This window comes from Silene latifolia, chromosome 8 (genome assembly GCF_048544455.1).
Source record: "Silene latifolia isolate original U9 population chromosome 8, ASM4854445v1, whole genome shotgun sequence".
NCBI lineage: Eukaryota > Viridiplantae > Streptophyta > Magnoliopsida > Caryophyllales > Caryophyllaceae > Silene > Silene latifolia.
In genome coordinates this window covers 59,520,443-59,534,139 of record NC_133533.1, presented here as the reverse complement: position 1 = coordinate 59,534,139, position 13,697 = coordinate 59,520,443, and the positions used below count along the sequence as shown (strand labels likewise).

Sequence of the window (13,697 nt, the reverse complement as noted above, 5' to 3'; positions counted from 1 at the left end):
ATTCGTGAGCTTAACTATGATCCTAAGTTGTGTGGTCAGAATCGTCTTTTGCAGCTGGATGAGTTGGAAGAGTTTAGGCTTAATGCCTATGATAGCTCGCGCATTTACAAGGAAAAGACGAAGAGATGGCATGACAAGAGAATTCTACCTCGGGAGTTTTATGTTGGGCAAAAGGTGCTGCTGTTTAATGCCCGATTGAGACTATTTCCTGGCAAGCTGAAGTCCAGATGGAGTGGTCCTTATACGGTGACAGCTGTTACCAAATTTGGATCCGTGGAGCTCGAAGATCCCGAAGGTCATAGGTTCAAGGTAAATGGCCAATACGTGAAGCATTACCACGAGGCGAATGAGTCAGACAATCGTGTTGAAGTCTTGTACTTCGACGAGCTTGATGCGCCAGTTAATTGATGCCAGGAAGGTCGTGCGGGACCTCTTAAACCAGCGCTCTCCGGGAGGCAGCCCGGACTGTTTTATTGTACTTTTGTTGAACATTTTATTTTTCTTTAGCTTTATGTTAAACTTTAGACGCTGTTTTACGACTTCTTTATGCTTTTCTTGCTTTGAAATGCGTGTTTTACAGGTTACTTCGCTCGATCGAGTAGTTTTCTACTCGATCGAGCGCTTTTTGGGGTAATATTCACTCGATCGAGCGATATTTGTACTCGATCGACCAAAGCAGAATTCACGTTTACTCGATCGAGTCCTTCCTTTTGCCAGTTTACTCGATCGAGCTGTTCCAAGTTGCTCGATCGAGTAGTTATGTCTTCCAGCCGCTGTTTTACGTCTATGGAGCTACTGCTTGACTCTCTTTGACCTCCCATGTTCATGGTCGGTTTGGGGAGGTCCCTCCTTATGACGTTTTGTAAGTTTTCCGACTCCACTCCTCCTTTTCTTTTCAGTTTGCAATTCTTTCCCTATTTTTGGTACAATGGGGGCATTGTACGGTTTGGTTTGGGGAGGTATGCATCCATATCTATGTCTGTCTGCATGTTTTCTTGCATTTTCGCTTGCACGTTTAATTATTTTTGCATGCATTGTTGTCTTATTTAATTCAAAAATCATAAAAAATTCAAAAAATTTAGAAAAATTTCAAAAATTCAAAAAAAATATTTCACGTTTAATTTGAGTTGGAACGTTTGAACATTGACGCTACATTGAACCCTTACTTGAGCCTTGCATATTCTTGACATTTAGTGGCGTGATTATGTGCATAATCTAGGAGTTTTTGTTTCCTTCTTATCTGAACGAATAGACTTGATTCATTATGTCGGCAAGCTACATTACTTTATGAGGTTAGAGCTTTATAAACTGGTGACATTCATGACCGATTTCATTTAGGATGTGAGTAGTACTCTCTTTAAGGCATGTAACATCAATTTGCATAAGCATGAGTCTAGTCTTCTTAATACCTGTATGCATTCGGTCTGTGGATGGTGACACATGTTAGGAGAGGCAGTTCCCTTTATTTCATTCTACCCATGAGCCTCGCATAGCCAAATTGACTTTTTGTCTTATCAGCTACTTTCTATAATACTTCCTACCCTAACCGGGCTAGTGACGAGTAGTTGTTGGAATGTTTTATTGCAATTTGGTTATTTTATCTGATTTTAGAAGATGGTGGAAGAAAAAAAAAGGAATGAAAGAAAAAGAATTGTTGAAAAAAAAAATGGAACGAAAAAGAAAAAAAAAAGAGAATGAAAAAAGCGAAATAAGAAAAGAAGAAAAAGAAAGAAAAAATCATATGGATAAGAAAAAATTGTATAATGATTTTCACTCCCATGTTCTATCTATACTTTATGGGGAGTTGACAAGTATTGGTGTTTAGTGAGTTTAGTGCATGGAATTTGCACTGTTTTATTTTGTTATATTGAGTATGAAGATGGGATGCAGTTATATTTGGAGTCGTTGTTGCTAGCCTGGCTTTTAACCCCACATATCCAAATTCATTTTAGCCCCTTCTTACCCATTACCTCACTTACCCAAATGTAAGTCCTCGGCATATGTCTGGGTCACTAGTATGGTTGGAATGCATATGTATGGTTGTAGAGACTTTATTCATGTTAACTGCATGCATGTTCTTATAGGTCGAGTTAGGTGAGTGTCTTTACTTCTGTCTATCTTTCACATATATACTCGCCTTGTGCCTAATTTTGAGTGATGAGCGACCCGTGAGAGTCCGATATCTTTTGAGTCTTACAAGGTCGATGGTTCAGTGAGTTTGAAACATTGATTTAATTCGTTTGCACTTCTCATTTGCCACTCTATCAGTTATTGCATTAAATTGGTTTTAGTAAGTGATTTGTAGCTGATGCGTTGGTCCCGTTCCATTGTTTATTCTTAGTTGCATTCATATTTGCATGGGGACAAGCAAAGGTTTGGTTTGGGGAGATTTGATGCGTGTCTTTTATATAAGGTTTTTGCCTCATTTTTACACGCATTTCTGTACTTTTTATGTAGCATCTAGCTACAAATGCCCCCGAATATTCTACTTTGGTTCGTTTTATGTAATTTGCAGGAATTAACCGAAGAGGAGCTAAACGGAGCCCTAATCCGTCCCATTTGCATGCATTTATGGAGAATGAGGAGCCGGAGTTTGGAAATCTAACACTTGGAAGACGCATAAGCTGGATTCGGGAAGTGTTTCAAGGTTTAACGTGCTTAAACAGCTCGATCGAGTAGATTTTGTGCTCGATCGAATGCTTTATATGCCCAAGGATGCTCGATCGACCACTTTCAAGTATACACAAGAGGAGACAAAGCAAGAAGTGCTCGATCGAGTGGTTTATTTCCACTCGATCGAGTGATCTGGTGTTAGTTTGCTCGATCGAGTGGTTTATTTCCACTCGATCGAGTGGTTTGTCCTGCTTTTGTTTATTTTCCGCCTAATTATCTTATGGGCTTTTGTAATTAGTTCATAGATTAGGTAAGAGTGTGTTTTTCGTATAAGACTGAGGAGGGTACAACGTAACTCCTCTCTCTTCTCATCATCCGTTCACTTCCTACTCTATACTTTGCTACTGTTCATTGAATTTTGTTCTTCCTTTACATTTCCGCTACTCGGATTCAGATTATATTGGTACTACTATTCTTCTTTAATCCTTTGATCCTTTTTATTGATTTAATTCCTTTTCCCTTTATCGTTATCATAATCGCGTTAATTCAACTCTTGTTAGTTTATTTATCATGTTTAATTCTATTTATTATCTATTTGTTGTTATTGATAATTTGATGATAATGAGTAGCTAATTCCCCTCTGCTAAGACTAAAAGGGATCCATAATTATGAAGGGATAGTAATCGATTTATTGGGTTGATGCTGGTTTGGTCTTTGTTGTTTAAATGTTGCAATTAATTGTATCTGTCTAATTGAGTCGACGCAATTAGACATTTATATCTTAGTGATCCTTGACCTGGACCGAAAGGTTGGAAAAGGCGAGACTAGTAGCGAACAATAGGGTATTGTAGTTAGGGAGAAAGCTAAGCTATTCACGCTCTAGGGCGAATTGAGACCGAAAGGAGATATTCACTGCTCCTTAGACCGTATTTGCATTGACCTGAGACCTAGATTACTTGACTGGATGAATATGGTGAACCGTCTGTCTTAGCTGTTTTTCTCTCCTTGGTTAATATTTCTTCTCTTATTTTCTCTCCCTTACCCTCTTATTAGTTTAGAACATCACAATTAAAAACCCCCCAATTTGGTTACCTTGACGAACTTAGATTAAGCTGACAATTTCCTACCTCTCTGTGGATTCGACCCGACTTTCCTAGCTATATTAGTTAGAGCCAGTTGGTATTTTTGACTGGTACGCGTATGGAAAAGTGGAGGTACAGGTGATCAAGCTAGTACCAAAACGGAACCATGTGACAATATCCAACTTCTTGCTCAAAATCAATCGAAACGGTGCTATAGCAAGCACAAAACTTACAATCTCCAGTATAATATTAATCAACCAACTCCCCATAAGATATAAATGCAACATGGGAGCAAAAATTGCCATATGATAAGGATTTCGAACTATGCGAATTGATTTCTTTTCGGACCCCAGTCGATCGACTTGAATTGGCAGTCGATCGACTCCTTTGAACAGTACAGAACTCTCTTTTTTTCTTTTCTTTTCGAATCATTTTTTCTTTCTTTTTTTTTCCTTCTTTCAACTTTCCTTTTCCCTTCTATATTTCAAAATAGCATATGCCACCAAAAACTAAGTAACAATCCCAAGAACATAAACTACTAGCTTGAGAAGGGCAGGCTAAATGTAGGATGTAGTAATGGGACAAAAAGGCTGTTTTTGGCAGTGTGGAGCTTATGGGTGTAATAAGAAAAGGGAAACCTCTACCACATGTGTCAACATACCACAAACCGAATGCATACAGGTATTAAGCAGATTAAGTTCATATTTATGCATATTTATGTAACATGTCTCATAAGGAGCAACTACTCACATTCCTAGATGAACTGGTCATGAATGTCACCAGTTATAGGCTCTGATAACTCAGACATATGACATAGTTTGCCAAAAATCTAAGTCAAGTCTCAAGCTCAGCAAGAATGTAACGAAAGTAGACTATGCATATATGATTCTACTAATAACATGTCAATTTAGCAAGGCTTAGGCATAAACAGCTGCAAATGCAATGTCATCATGGAAATACTACAGTTCCGACTCGACCTATATGCTAAAATAAACATGCATTTTTTGAAATTTTTGAAATTTTTCAATTTTTTTTGGTATTTTGTATATATAGGAAATGAAATAAACAATGCAAAACAAAAATGTAAATGTGAATGCAAGCAAATGATATGCGCCGCAAAACCCTTCCCCAAACCAAATCGCACAATGTCCCCATTGTGCAAAATCATGTAATGAAGAAAAGAGAAACGGGAATTTGCGAGAAAACAAATGGAAGCGACATGAAGTGAAAACTTAGAAACTCACAAGACTTTAAGCGCAGCGAAGGAAACCTCCCCAAACTAGCGTGAGCTAGGAGGTTTCAGTAGCCAGCAGTGCTACTAATAAGTACCTGAAAAGACAAACAAAGTACCACGCATAAAACCGGGAAAACAATAAAGAAGCGGTAATTATGTGCAAAGTTACGAAAATGGAAGAAATCAGAAATGAGTCGGGAAATAAAATAGAGTAGAAAACTCCCTTAATCTCGCAGAACAACCCAACACAGCAGGGGGGAGGTCGTGAACAGGTACAGCAGCGGCAGTGGTCGATCGACCATAGATGGAAGTCGATCGACCAAAGTGAACAGGAACAGAAACTCCTGAGATGCGCAACTCAGTCGATCGACCATTGAAGGCAGTCGATCGACTGGGAAAGCTGCTGTAACTTTCTGATTTCTTCGTATTTGCTCAATTACTTGAGCTAATGGGGTCTAAAAACCTGCAATTGCACAATAATACGCGCCCAAAATTGCGCAAAACCCAAACCAAAGTCTAAAGTACTTAAAAATACTAAGAAACGAAATAAATGCGAAGTCTCGCGCACACAAAAGCAATAAAAAGAGTGTCTAACGAAAGCAAATAAAAGAATGTTTTTGATAAAGCATTTGATCAACTAATAGTTGATCAAGAACGGCCACGGTATGGCCCACTTGGTCGGCTTCTGGCTACAAGAGGTAGCCTCAACGATGCTAATATTCTTAGCCGCACCCTTCTTGGCTTCAACATCCGCCGAACTCAATCGATCAACATGTTGGACATCTTCCCACTCAATGATCTTCCCCGGCTCATCAAAGTCCAAATCGGACTCTCTCACTTTGACCGGCTCGTCATCAACTTCCTCATCAGTGCCATAGCTAAGGCAACCAAGACCGCCTCGTGAAATGATGGGCTCCCTCGCAGCTGGAGTAACTTGCAGCTCTTCCTTCCCCAAACCAGCTCCTGCAATATCAGAAATAGGCGAATCCTCCTCCAATTTGCTCCCAATCTGGGGCGGAGGTGTCACAACAGGAGTAGAAATAGAGACAGGCATATCGGGAAGTGTAAAACAAGATTTCTTTTCTGAAACCGTATTGCAAGTTACAGGCCACATGGGGTCTTTCTTCTTAGCATGTTGGGCAAAACAATGGAATGCTTCCCTACTTTAAAGGTCAAGGTACCCGAACCAACATCTATGACTGCACCAGCAGTGTGCAGAAATGGCCTACCCAAAATAATGGGAATATGGGCATCCTCAGGCATGTCAAGTACGACGAAGTCAACAGGGAAGAAAAACTTCCCTATTTGCACGGGGATGTCCTCTAAGACTCCTATTGGTTGGACCGCAGATCGGTCAGCCATCTGCACTGTCATGTCTGTGACTGTAAACCTAGTCAATTTTAGCTTCCTAGCAAGACTCAAGGGCATTACACTTATACTAGCTCCTAGGTCACATAACGCCTTCTCAATCGACAAGGTGCCTATATTGCAAGGAATAGAAAAACTGCCCGGGTCTTCTAGTTTGTGAGGTGCAGTATGAGACAAATAAGAGCATGACTCTTTGGTTAATGCGACAGTATGCACAGTTTCAAGTGACTTTTTCTTAGACAAGAGTTGTTTCATGAATTTAGTGTAAGAAGGCACTTGATTAACTAACTCAAGGAAAGGCACTTGTACATTCAAGCTACGAATAACTTTTTCAAATTTATTGAAAGATACCTGTTCCTTCGTCGGCACTAGTCTCTCCGGGTATGGGGCTGTAAGAAGTAGCTTAGCCCTCTCCTCTAAATCACGCATGCCGGCATCCATGGACTTAGGCTGAAAGTCCACCACCTTCTCCTTGTTGAAGCTCGACCCCTCTTCAGACCGTCTCAAATATGAACCATTGATCGACATTGGGTCGTACTTCGGAACCGGGACTGACCCTTCAGCACTTGGGTCTTGCCCTAATATTTTCGGGACTGTCGTACCCCGAAATAAGTGATCCCTCAAGTTATCGGGCATCGGAGGACGAAAAGGCTCACTATCAGCAGCGATCTCAGTCGATCGACCAGTAAGGTCCGTCGATCGACTGACTTGTACAGGAACAGTAGCTTCTGGTTGTCGCACTTCAGTCGATCGACCGGGTATGTCAGTCGATCGACTGATGTACCTAGTAGACGCCTTTTTCTTTCCTTTGTTCGTTCCAGCTTTGTTTTGACTCGGCTTTGCCCCATCTTTTTCAGCATTGTCCTCGACCATAACAGGCCCCTCCAGGGTGGACTCGCTCCTCAAAGTGATGGCATTAAGGGTCTCCTTTTGGTCATTTTGAGTCGGTAAGTGTCCCGGAGCACGAGTGGTGTTCTTGCTAGCCAATTGAGCAATTTGGCTCTCTAGTAGTTTCATCCCGGCCTCTCTAGCTTGGGACTCCTTTTGCAACAAATTCTTCAATTCAACAAACTCAGAATTTTGGGATTGTTGCTGCTGCGGCACATAAGGAGGTTTCTGATATGGTTGTTTGTGAGGGGGCACATAAGCTTGCTGCTGCTGCTGTTGTGGAGGTTGAGTTGGATTCAGGACATTCTGGCTACTCCACCTCAAGTTGGGGTGGACATTCGGCTCATAGTACTTGTTTGTCTGCCTATAATGTTGAAAGGCAGCACAAGACTCGAAGGGACTAGGACAATTTTCTGAGACATGCCCCTCAGCTCCACATCTTCTACAGACGAAAGGACCGTCTGAAACAGCATTAACATGGTACATCCCCCCTTTTGAAGCTCCTCCCAATTTGTATTTGTCAAACCTTGCAGTGAGAGCTTCTAGTGCGGCTCTGAAAGAAGATTCAGCGACCCTCCTCGATTGCCTCTCGAATTCCCATATTCGACTTTATGGGTGGCTTAGTCATCAATGATCTTCCACCCCTTAGTCTCTCCCATATTCTCAAAAATCGGCCATTGGCAAACATCCAAAATGGCCCTCGATCGTCATACTGACCCGTTATAGAACTGATTGCAAAGACTCCATTTTTCGAACCCATGGTGCGGTATGGTTCGCACCAGTTTCTTGAAACGGACCCATGCTTCATGAAAGTTCTCATCAGGTCCCTGTTTGAAGCTCGTGATCTGAGCTCTAATGGCATTCGTCTTCGAGGCAGAGAAGTATTTCTTGTAGACTGCCAAGGCCAAGGAATTCCAATCGGTGATCCCATGAGCGGCTCGATCCAGATCTCTATACCACTCCCTCGCAGCATCACGAAGAGAGAAAATGAACATGGTCTCCTTTATCTGGTCCTGAGTCACGCCAGTCGGCGGGGGTATAGAGCAGCAATAATCGATAAAAATCTCCATATGCTTGGCTGCATCTTCATTTGCAGCTCCCCCGAACTGGTTTCTCTCAACCAAGTTAATATAGGAAGGCTTCGGCTCGAATTTTCTCGCCTCCCCTGGTAGTTCGAATCCTTTGTAGAGATTCGCAGCTGTCGGCTCTGAGTGACTAGCAATAGTTTCTTCTTCAGCCATGACTGGAATTTCTGGAGAAGTGACTGTCTCAGCTGAAGAATTAGAGGCAGGAGATGTAGATGGATCTTCTTCGAACAGAGCGTTGTCGTAGTAACTTGACAGAGTACTCAGCTCTTCCTCTGTCGGTAATACCCTTTGTGATCGTCTCAACTCGCGCAAGGATTTCTCAATCTCAGGATTGAACGGTACTAGTTCACCACCCTGTGACCTGCGCATAAGAAGAAACTACAAAAAGAATATAAGAAAAGTTTAAGGAACGGATGTCCCTTAAACTTAGAAAGACTAAATAAAAACAACTAAAAATTAGAACAATTGCCTCCCCGGCAACGGCGCCAAAATTTGATACCCGTCGTTGTGAGCACCAAAAATAAGATTTATAATTTCCTATTAAGACTAACCTAGGCTAGTGGTAACAGGGTCGAACCACAAGGAGGCGAATATAATTTTTAATTGTCTAATTTAGTTTAAGGTAACGAAAGTGAGGGTTGATTTGATTTGGTCTATACTAATAGCAATAAAAGACAATAAACTAAATAAACAGATAAAATTAGGGTACTAGGATGGTCGGCTCACTATAGTTTCGGCGGCAGCAAACTAAGTCGGTCTAAATCAAACACATGTGGCGGGAAACAAGAGGTCCTCTCGGTCCACTCTTAACAGATAGCATCTTTCGATCTCGCTATAAGTCCCTAATATCACTAATACTGACTCTCGTCCTGAAAAGTGACTAAAAATCTAAACTTTACCTATCTTTCGATCTCAGCATAGTTTAGTCATTTTAATTGGTGATCTAACAACTGTCCCTATCTCTCGATCTAATGGGTCAGCCATATCCTAAACATTCAACTAGTCGTGTGCACTCGATTCATCGAATAAAGAATTAAAACAATTAAAACGAAAGTAAAACCTCACGAGGTCAGTCGATCGACCAAGTATGTCAGTCGATCGACTGACACGCGATTCAGTCCGTGTTATTCTACGCCGCCTACACTATAATTCCCCTACATCCTAGCACAAGCAATTTAGCTACTCATAACTACAGTGAAAACAACAGTAAGGTTGATCATTAAATCTACGGAATTCATGATTAAAACGATTGAACAAATAGACAACATAAAACAACAATATCGGCTTTGGGAAACTAGCTAACAATTTCTATACTATCAATGCGATAAAGATGAACTGAAATAGAACAGAAGGAATACCGAATTTGCAGAGGAATTGTAACGGAATGATTAGAAGTACGAAAAATCTGATGCAAACCAATATTCCAAACCCTAATTATTTGATAAACTAAAACTGAATGTAAAACTAGGTAAATTTCTGAATGAATATCTCTGTAAACTAGGTTACGTTATATAGGAAATATACGTAACACTTATTATCAAAACCTAAACATTATGGGCTTGCTTTTCCTCGACCTTCTTATTCACGTCTGATTAGCGGTGTGGTCGATCGACTGAGCATGGTGGTCGATCGACTGAGATGCAGTGTACAGTAGCTTCTGGAGCCCGAGGGTTGGTCGATCGACTGAAGGCAGTGGTCGATCGACTGAAGTAGCTGACACTTGACTTCCAATGTATCGTGTATTTGTCTTTTGGGCCTTGAAATGTGCACCAAGCTCGTTCCTTAAGTGAATCCTTCACGTCAAATGCAATGCAAGGTACTCGGGGACGGATTTAGCTTGATTTCCGCTGAATTCTTCACATTTCTGCAATAATGTACAAAAATACGGAAGTAGACGGAAATAGGGAGAAATGTAGCATAAACTACACAAATGAGCTCTGAAATGCGTGGAAAATAGGATGTAAAACATCATATAAAAGACACGCATCAGGCACCTTCCTATGTTTCCCAAACTCTTAATCTCGATGACTATACATAATTCCGCACTTCAATCCTTCACCTAAATCCTTTAAATGTATCAATACCTCAAGGCAACGAGACATACACTCACATACGACTCATTTTCGTTCAATGTTCTTTTACCCACAATACTTACAATACTACTTAACCAACATTCAAGGTTTAAATCAATAGTATTCATTCCACAACTTACCACTCATAACATTATACATGTACCTCTCTACTTGACTCAAATCCACATCACTTACTCAATTTTACCTCAATTCCAATAAAACACTTGTTTCCCATTCACAACCCTCAAGATGCCACACTCACTCATCGCACATTATCAGCATTTTGCTCCTTATCCTAATGAGCTCGCCGATTCACTCCCGTCTCACATCCCTTCAATCACAAGTCTATACATCCTCACTCATCAAAATTTATACAATCCGCAAGGTAAGCTAAGCATTGACTCATGCATAAACAAAAGAACACACTGTCAACAAAATTGCAACAATATGAAGCAAGGAACCTTATCTAAATATGAAGATCTAAAATTTAATCATATACCCTATGGTATAAAAAAATTAGCAAAATTTTAAGATGAGATTCCCGAATTAAGGCAATGCATAGCATTATTAACAAAATTGAAGTCTTATTTCTCAATTAAATCAAGAAAACTTTAAAACGAAATTTTTAAATTTATAAGACCATACCTCACATCATTAAGCCACATTTGAATCTTTACAACATAATTAGACAAATATAAACGGAGTATATAAAACCACATCAAAATCATTCATTTTTAAAATGAAATCTTAAAAGATTTTTGGGCAACGTCTCAAGTTAAAATTTTGGATTTTACGATAATATACGCCGTTACCAACATAGAAAATCAAAACTTAAGCGTGGGAAGATTCTTGAGCCTCATTAGTCAACTAAACTAGGTCTCAAACACCAACAAATCAAAGCTTAAGAATGAACCTTAAAGTTTCAAAATTTTCAAGACAAAATTTCAATTGTACGACAAAATTAGTAATAACAACCAAACTTGGGTCCTTGCTAAACCATTAACCAAGCAATAAATTCAAAAAAAAATCAAATCATCGACTCAAGAACATATACTTTCGAGTTCATAAAAAAACATTGGGTAAAATTCAACATGAAAACCACATATTTGACATCATATTGACGAAAAAGGTGATTAATATCATAAATCGAACAAAATGTGTCATTAATTGACAAATTTTGAAGGGATTAGCATAGATTTATACAAAACAAAATTGGAAGAATAAGAGGAAAGAAAGTGTCACTTACAAGATAAAATTAGCCAATTTAAGGGGCTAAAAATTAGAGTAACGATTTGAATTCGAGCAATAAACAATCAACAATGAAGTCTTATAAAAAAAATGATTTTAAATGGACGAATAAAAGAGATAAAATAAAGCAATAACACAATTTTAGCGAAATTCACAACCCAGAAATTGGCACTTGGTCGAGTGCTGAGTCCACTCGGTCGAGTGCCCTCTCCACTCGGTCGAATGACTCACTTCCAGAAATTTTCAAGTTTCTGGAAATTGGTCAACTCGCTTGAGTGATAGGGTTTACTCGGTCGAGTGACTGGTACTCGGTCGAGTACTAGCTGGTACTCGGTTGGATGCCTCTCTATAATTTGCAAATTCCCGACTCACAAACATTATATTTACACTAACGACTAATCTACTAACAATCATTTCTAATCACATTCTAACTTGTAATAACCATTCATCAAAACACATTATACATATGAATACTTACATCTAATTTTCACACGATAGTTGCACCACATTATAAATAACGATATCATGCAAAACCTATCGATTTGTTAGACTGAAAACGTAATCACACCACATTTCACATATCATCATGCGTCGAATGAACCCATATATAAGGCAAGGAATTAAACTATGATCACAACTACATGTAATCAAGCAACATTTCATTTCAATAAATAAATCATGCAAGATGCTACGCAAAATTCATCACGCATACAATCCTGCAACATGCCACTTCGCGTTTCCCGACTCATAACCATCCACGTAGTAACCAACCGAAACAATAGGATCTAGTTTTTATATGAGGGATCCTACTCACCCAAAACTGACCTCCTATTACACTCAAGTCGGGTTCATTTTATTAGACACTCCGAGATTCATTTTGGTTCATTGGTTTAGGTTCCAAAATCGTCGCTCTGATACCGCTTTGTAACACCCCAACTATCCGGCCAAGATAATTGGAGCGTTACCATATCGGTTTCCCGAGGTAGTGTTTCAAAACTTCAATCAAGAACATTTATTAATGCAATGTTTAATGATTACATAAACGTAAATGAATGAATGAAAGTACAATTCATGACATCTATACTCTTCTAATCAACTAGACTCGTCTCGTGACTCATCAAGCTCGTCCCATCTCCCGCTTGTTATCCAAACAATCTGTGCTTAACCTGCTCCCCATATGACCGAAGGATATCATATGGATCGACACAAGCCACCCCAAAAGAGATAGGTGACAATTACACAGACACACAAACGTCAGTAATGATAAATGAAGTGTAACACGACTTAAGTGTGTGAGTCAACAACATGACCATGATATGAATGACACACAATTATCCAGCCGTCACGCCGGTACCGGGACATGCCCAAATGTACCGACAACCACTGGTGCCAAGAACACGTCCACGACACCAGGCTCACACAAGGTACTCTGAACACGTTGGTGGTACCGCCCCCAAGAGCGACTCGGGTCCCCTGCTAGACGTCGTGCCTCACCACACGCGTCCCTCCAAACTCAAGTAATTAATGTGCACATCCCTCTTGGAGCGGGAAAATCCAAGAGGCGACTCAAGAGAAAGACGGTCTCCCAACCGCCTTCCGTCTCCACAACAACAAATAACCAATCATGCCCACCGACATATAAAATAACACAAATATGCAAGATACCGTATCACATGCCAATTACAGACTTATCTAATGCAATTAAATGACAAACAACTCATTTAACAATTAAACACATTATCGAACTGAGTAGGATAAACCTACCTTTTAGCAAATCTCCATAAGCAATCCGAATAAAATAATCTTCCACAACAACCGTCACCTATAATTAATTAAATATAATTAATTAATTACTAACTAATCTAATCTAATTAAATACGAATTAATTAATTAAATAGAAACCCGTCTTAAAGCTATTCACATCCCGACTCCCACCCCCGACTGGGCCACCATTACCACCATGGACCACCACCACCACGGTCCCTACTCCCCCAACATCAACAACCGACACCACCAACAACAACACACACGACACCAACAATAACCAAGTGACCCCACTATTACCACCACAACAAACCACCACAACAAACCACCACCACAACCG

At 40.0% G+C, this 13,697-nt stretch overlaps 1 non-coding gene across 1 annotated transcript; it reads left to right on the top strand.

Annotated features, from left to right (window-relative positions):
• The first annotated feature begins 7,938 nt into the window (after positions 1–7,938).
• On the top strand, positions 7,939–8,045 carry LOC141598008 (small nucleolar RNA R71). Its single transcript, XR_012523212.1, has one exon. It is a non-coding gene; the product is annotated as a small nucleolar RNA R71 (small nucleolar RNA).
• Positions 8,046–13,697: the final 5,652 nt, after the last annotated feature.